The sequence below is a fragment of the Amblyomma maculatum genome, chromosome 2, assembly GCF_055883805.1.
Source record: "Amblyomma maculatum isolate TAMU_Amacu chromosome 2, ASM5588380v1, whole genome shotgun sequence".
In the NCBI taxonomy this organism is placed as follows: Eukaryota; Metazoa; Arthropoda; class Arachnida; order Ixodida; family Ixodidae; genus Amblyomma; species Amblyomma maculatum.
The window spans coordinates 146,215,097-146,221,349 of record NC_139345.1 but is presented as its reverse complement, the minus strand read 5'-3'; the positions used below and the strand labels follow the sequence as shown (position 1 = coordinate 146,221,349).

General features: G+C 51.1%; 1 pseudogene; it reads left to right on the top strand.

Moving 5' to 3' along the window:
* Nucleotides 1-898: 898 nt before the first annotated feature.
* LOC146200125 (uncharacterized) lies at nucleotides 899-2,168 on the top strand (annotated as a pseudogene).
* Nucleotides 2,169-6,253: the final 4,085 nt, after the last annotated feature.

Sequence of the window (6,253 nt, the reverse complement as noted above, 5' to 3'; positions counted from 1 at the left end):
CCGACGATCTGACCCGGTCATGCCCGAAGATAAAAAGGTGCGCCATCTCATGCACGGCGTTAAGGAGCAACTGTTTGCTGGCCTCGTGCGCAATCCGCCGATCACAGTTGCCGAGTTTTTTTGTTTTTTTTTTGAGGCAATTACAATGGAAAGGATGCTCCAGCAGCGGTCTACGACCTACGACAGGCCGGTACTCGCCGCTTCGCGCTCTTCGGGGATACTCCGGATCTTCTTCGCGACATCATCCGCTCCATTTTACGCACAGAGCTCCAGACGCGTTTCGGTGCTCCCCAGCCGACGGTCGGCTCTGTCACTAGTATCGTCCGAGAACAGCTTCAGCAAGTATTTCGGCCTTCGGCACCGTCTGCTAACCCACCATCCTTTTCCACCGAGTCCTGTCGGCCAACGTATGAGGACATCTTGCGACGTCCTCCACCTGATTCTCCACAATTACTCCCACCTGACCAAAGCTCACTGTATTCAGCCCACCCTGAGCCATACATCGACAACCGCCGACCACCCCAGCGAAAGGCAGATCTGTGGCGTGCCCCAAATTGGTGGCGTTGTGATTCCACTGCGGTGAAGCAGGTCATCTGTATCGGAAGTGCCCATATCGACAACTGGGACTGAGGGGTTTCCCCATCGACATGTGTCACCCTCCATTAGGCCGACGACCCCGGAATATTGAGGATCACGTAGCCCAGCAGACACAATCTTCGACTCCACGCCGACCATCGTTGTCGCAGCCCAGCTCCTCCTGGATGGTGCAGCGACGGTCGCCTAGTCCGCGTCGGGAAAACTAAAGACAGCGACCTCCGGGGGCGAGGCCGCTTTAAATCGATGGGACGAATACCCCCCGACTACGCAACCTTTGAGCGACCACGACTTGACGGCGTCGATGGCAGTTTGTACACATGAAGACAGACTCTTGTTGGATATACCCGTTGTCCTCGACGGCTATAAGGTTAGCGCAATGGCAGACACTGGCGCTGATTTTTCGATTTTCAGCGGGAAGCTAGCAGCGCTTCTGAAAAAGGTAGTGACGCCCTAGTCCGGCACGCAGATTCCACCGCTGGCGGGCATGTCGTAGCTCCGAGCGGTCAGTGCACGGCGAGAGTTCAAATTCGCAACACCACGTTTGTTGTCAGCTGCCTTGTGATACCTGACTGCTCCCGAGACTGTATCCTTGGTGTAGATTTTCTCCGGGAGTATGGAGCCATTATCGATCTGCGGAAGCGTACTGTGACCTTTTCGACCCAAAAAGCTGATGATACTGACACCGTGGACCGCCAACGCCGCGCCCCCCTTCGAATTTCTGCCGAGAGCATTTCTATTTCGCCACGTTCCAGTGCTGTTACCTGCGACGAACTACGTGACGGGACAGCGGTCGCTGAGGACAACCAGTCCCTTTTGCTCACCCACGGCGTCACCTCAGCGCGGAGCCTCATTCACCTCCGTAACGGCCGATCTGAGCTCCTTGTGACTAACTTCACGAGCGAACCACGTCATCTTTTCCGCGCTACTGCAATTGCATTCGCTGACTCCTTAGCGGACGTTCCTAAATGTTTTACGTTCGGAGCAGTTGAAAATGTGCGCCCATATCCCTTGATCTTCTTGATATTAGTACAGATCTCTCGGAAACATAGCAGCGCGAACTACGTTCTCTCCTCCTGGAATACAGCACTTATTTCGCAACCTCATCGAAAATTCGGCAAACGCCTCTTGTGACGCACCGCATAATAACGCCCGACGATGCCCGCCCTATAAGCCAGCAGCCGGTACCGCCTCTCAACGACGGAACGTGAAGCGATTCAGACATATGTTCAGGAGATGCTTTGTGATGGTGTCATTGAACTCTAACAGTCCGTGATCGTCCCCTGTCGTGCTGGTGAAGAAAAAGGATGGGACTCTTCGCTTCTGTGTTGATTATAGAAAATTGAACATCACTAAAAACGATGTATACCCGCTGCCCCGTATCGATGACTTGCTCGACAGACTACGTTACGCCCAGTACTTCTTCTCAATCGACCTGAAGAGCAGGTATTGGCAGATTGAGGTCACAAGTCTCGCAGTAATGGCCGGACTTTATCGAGCAGCCTCAGCACTTTCGTGCCGTGGCTGCCGTCTCTCTAATGTTGCAGTCACTGAAGCGTTACAAGGAAGGCTGAGGACGTTACTAAAGGGCACCTTCAGGAAGAAGGGGCTCGTGTTGTGTTGTAAGCATCCACCCGCTATGCCTGGAACCACGTGGACACCAAGGTTTAAACAAATTTCAACTGCCAAAGGTAGGCAATGCTGTGCTATTCGATTTATTTGAAACTTTGTAACTTCTTGCGCTGTTCTTGCTCTCTCGTTCCCATCCATGGAGGAAGGAAACAACTTCTTCCATGTTCCCATATTTCCTCCTGGCGCAATGCGAAGTATCGGTATGGCAGGTATGGTACCGGCAATAGACCAACACCGATCTGTGACGTAAGCGCGATGCGGTGGCGCTTCTGTCGCCATTTGAACATATAAGTTTGTAGTATCTGTAAGACAACAGCAGCAACAGCTATTGCAATGTGCTCAACATTATGAATGAGCCCTGCCCTAAACTGAAACGTTTTCTTCCAGAGCAAAGATTCTGAAAAAGTTGCATACTTTTTTTTCCTTTTTAGCTGTATTGACAAATTGAGGTCAATGAGCGGGACCGCGAAAAAACGGCATTTCTCACCCCAGACGGCCTGTACGAGTTTAAAGGGCTGCCTTTCGGCCTATGTTCAGCACCGGCTACTTTCCAGCGCATGATGGACACGGTCATCGCTGGCCTGAAATGGCAAATTTGTTTAGTTGAGCTCGATGATATTGTGTGTTCTCTGAAACCTTTGCCGAACACCTTCAACGCCTGCGCACAGTGTTAGACGCCCTTCGTTTGGCTGACTTAACACTCAAGCCAGAGAAATGTCACTTTGGCTACAAAGAGTTGAAGTTTTTCGGTCATCTCGAGAACGCCGCTTGCGTGAGGCCAGACCCCGACAAGACCTGCTTTCGCCAAATTTCCCATTCCTGCAAACAAGAGAAGTTTGAAATGCTTCCTGGGTCTCTGTGCGTACTACCGCCGCTTCATCGCCGATTTTTTCAAAATTGCCGCCCCCCTGACTCGCCTCACGCGCGATGATACAGAGTTCATGTGGGGCGCCGAGCAACAAGAGGCTTTTGCGGAGCTGCGCAGACGATTGTAAACAAGCCCTGTTCTTGCGCACTTTCATGAAGACGCTAACACCGAAGTCCACACCGACGCCAGCAATATCGGCCTCGGCGCTGTACTCGTTCAACACCAGCCTGGTGTCGAAGAGGTAATAGCGTATGCCAGCCGCACGCTCTCTCGCGCCGAGACAAACTAATCCACTACAGAAAAGGAATAATTTGCGGTTGTGTGGGCAACCATGAAATTTTGGCCTTACCTCTATGGCCGCCAGTTTAAAGTGGTCACCGACCATCCTTCTTTCTGCTGGCTGGCTAACCTCCGCGACCCATGCGGGCGCCTAGCACGATGGAGTCTTCGCCTCCAAGAATTTGAGTACACCATTGTGTATAAATCTAGCCAGACGCACAAAGAAGCTGACGCGCTGTCGAGCGCACCCGTCGGTTTAATCGATGAGAGCACGGACGACGAGAGCGGTTTTCTTGGACTGCTGAGTGCTTCAGATATAATAGCCCGACAGCGAGCTGACCCGGACCTTCGACCTGTCATTGATCACCTGGAGGGTCGCGCTGCTGATATCCCTCGGCAATTTGCTTGGAACCTGTCTGCTTTCTGTCGCCGGAATGGCGATCTATTCAAACAAAACTCCAGCACTGTTGACCGAGCGTACCTCGTCGTAGCGCCAGCCGACCTCCGTGCCGATTTTTGCTTGCCATGATGAGCCCACCTCTGGCCACTTGGGTTTTGCACGCACACTCGCCCGAGTTCTTCAAGCCTATTATTGGCCTGAACTTGCTGACGCCGTTCATCGCTACGTCAGAGTACGTCAGAGGCTGTCGTGCGTGCCAACGTCGAAAGGCTCCGCCCCTCAAGCCAGCGTGTTTGCTCCAACCTATTTCGCCTCCCCGAACACCGTTTGACCAAATCGGTATCGACCTGGGCCAATTTCCACTGACATCGGTCGGTAACAAATGGATTATAGTCGCGACCGACTATCTCACACGGTATGCGGAAACCAAGGCGGTGAAGCGTGGCACGTCATCTGAGATCGCCCAGGTTTTTATACAGTAAATCGTGTTGTGCCATGGCGCTCTGTCCCAAGTAATCAGCGATCGAGGCACGGCGTTTACGGCACAACTTATGCACAACCCACAGACGAACAGCCTCACGGAGAGAGTCAATAAAACGATCGCCGACATGATTGCAATATACATAGACTCGCAGCACAAGACCTGGGACGAGATTCTCCCGTACGTCACATATGCCTACAACACTGCCATCCAAGAGACGACGCGTTTTACGTCATTTCGCCTGCTCTATGGACGCGACGTTCAGACGATGTTGGATGCCATGCTTCCGTGCTGCATGAATAATCCTCTCATCCCAGACGCTGAACAGTTTGCTCAGCGTGCCAAGGAAGCACGTCAACGTGCCCGCATCCACATTCAGCAACAGCAGGGCAAGGATACGCGTCGCTACAACCTCCGTCATCGACACGTCACATACCAACCAGGAGAGCAAGTTTAGGTGTGGACACCGGTGCGCCGGTCCGGCTTGTCTGAAAAACTGATGTCGCGATGCTTTGGACCTTACGATGTTCTGCGCCGTGTCACAGAAGTGACAAAGTCCTTCCAGCGGGTACTGTGCAGACCTCGCGTCGGCAACCACGCTCCGAGGTGGTGCACGTTGTCCGCATGAAACCGTATTTCACGCGGTAATGTGCAGTGTACTATGCGCTCGTTTAGTTGTGTAGGACACCGCCTCCGTTTTATATTCGGTTTCTGTACTCACTTGCATCGCCCATCGCTCGCGCCCAGTCAGTGCTTTCGTTTCGTTTTAGGAGGGGGAGTAATGCCACCTGGTGTCTTTGATGTTCTTAGGTGGCGCTTGGAAGAAAAGGACGCCGAAGTTGGCTCGCGTGCTGTGCGCGGAACTTTGGCTGCTGGTACAGCTTCGTCCCGTCGTTTTAGTCACGTCTAGCCTTGTCTTCCGTGACAATATATATATATATATATCCCCAATCAAGGTAAACATTATCCAGGTAGATAGCCATATGTTTGGATTTAAACTTACAATAAAAAATGCTTGTAAAGAATTGAACTCGTCATCTGTAAATGGCAGCATTTCCTGAAAGAAAACAAGAATATACTTAGACAAGCTAAACACGTATCTCAAAAGATTCATAACACATTGCCGTTACATCTGCTCTAGGAAAACACACACATACCTACAAGCTTATGAATCTCTAAGCTTGTGCGCTCACATTTCAGTTAATACCCTTTTGACATATTAAGAGAGAGGAAACAAATATCATTGATAATACTACTCAGAAATGTACAAACTATTTGCGACAAAATTTTCTGCGATCTTATCCAAGCAGTAATGCTGCCAGAAATTGTTTTTGGGGGGTGTCCTTTCAAAGCGAATTCCTTTGAATGTCTCTATGGTTAAGTAAACGCAGAGATAAACTGCCCTTGATCGCACGCTGATCATCTGCGCTGAACAGACAATTCAAAGATAATGGCAAGGCGGCCATAAGTTTCGAGGCAAGAATATCCGGTGCATTCACTGATTCAGTAGACGATGAAACTTCTTTCTAATGAAACCAACGCAGTCATTTAAGGCACGGCCAGCCTTCTCCAACATCGGTACCTAGCGCCGTCTGCCGGTTGCCAGTGGCATCCACTGCGTAACTTAAAGTGGATATCCAAGCATCGCAAGTTTGAGACGAAAAGGATGTCTTCTGAGATTATGCGCGAACGAGGTGACCAGTGCTTGCTCCTCCCTGCAATTTCTGACCCGTGAATTGGTTCCTCCTTCCTCGACTCTTTCCGGCAGCCGCTGGAATTGAATAGAAGGCACCGAACGTTCCAGACACCAGCTAGGTCCCTAATACTCTCAGAATGCAGGGCCTGACAGAAAACTCAGGCTAGTCGTTTCTTTCCTCATGTTACTCTGCATAATTAGTTGACAGGGGACCCAGAGGCTTGCAATCTCTGCAACGTACCTCTGAGTCAAAATCATCTAGCCGGGCAATGCCCCGATTCTCCGGGAGCTAAAGAAACTGAT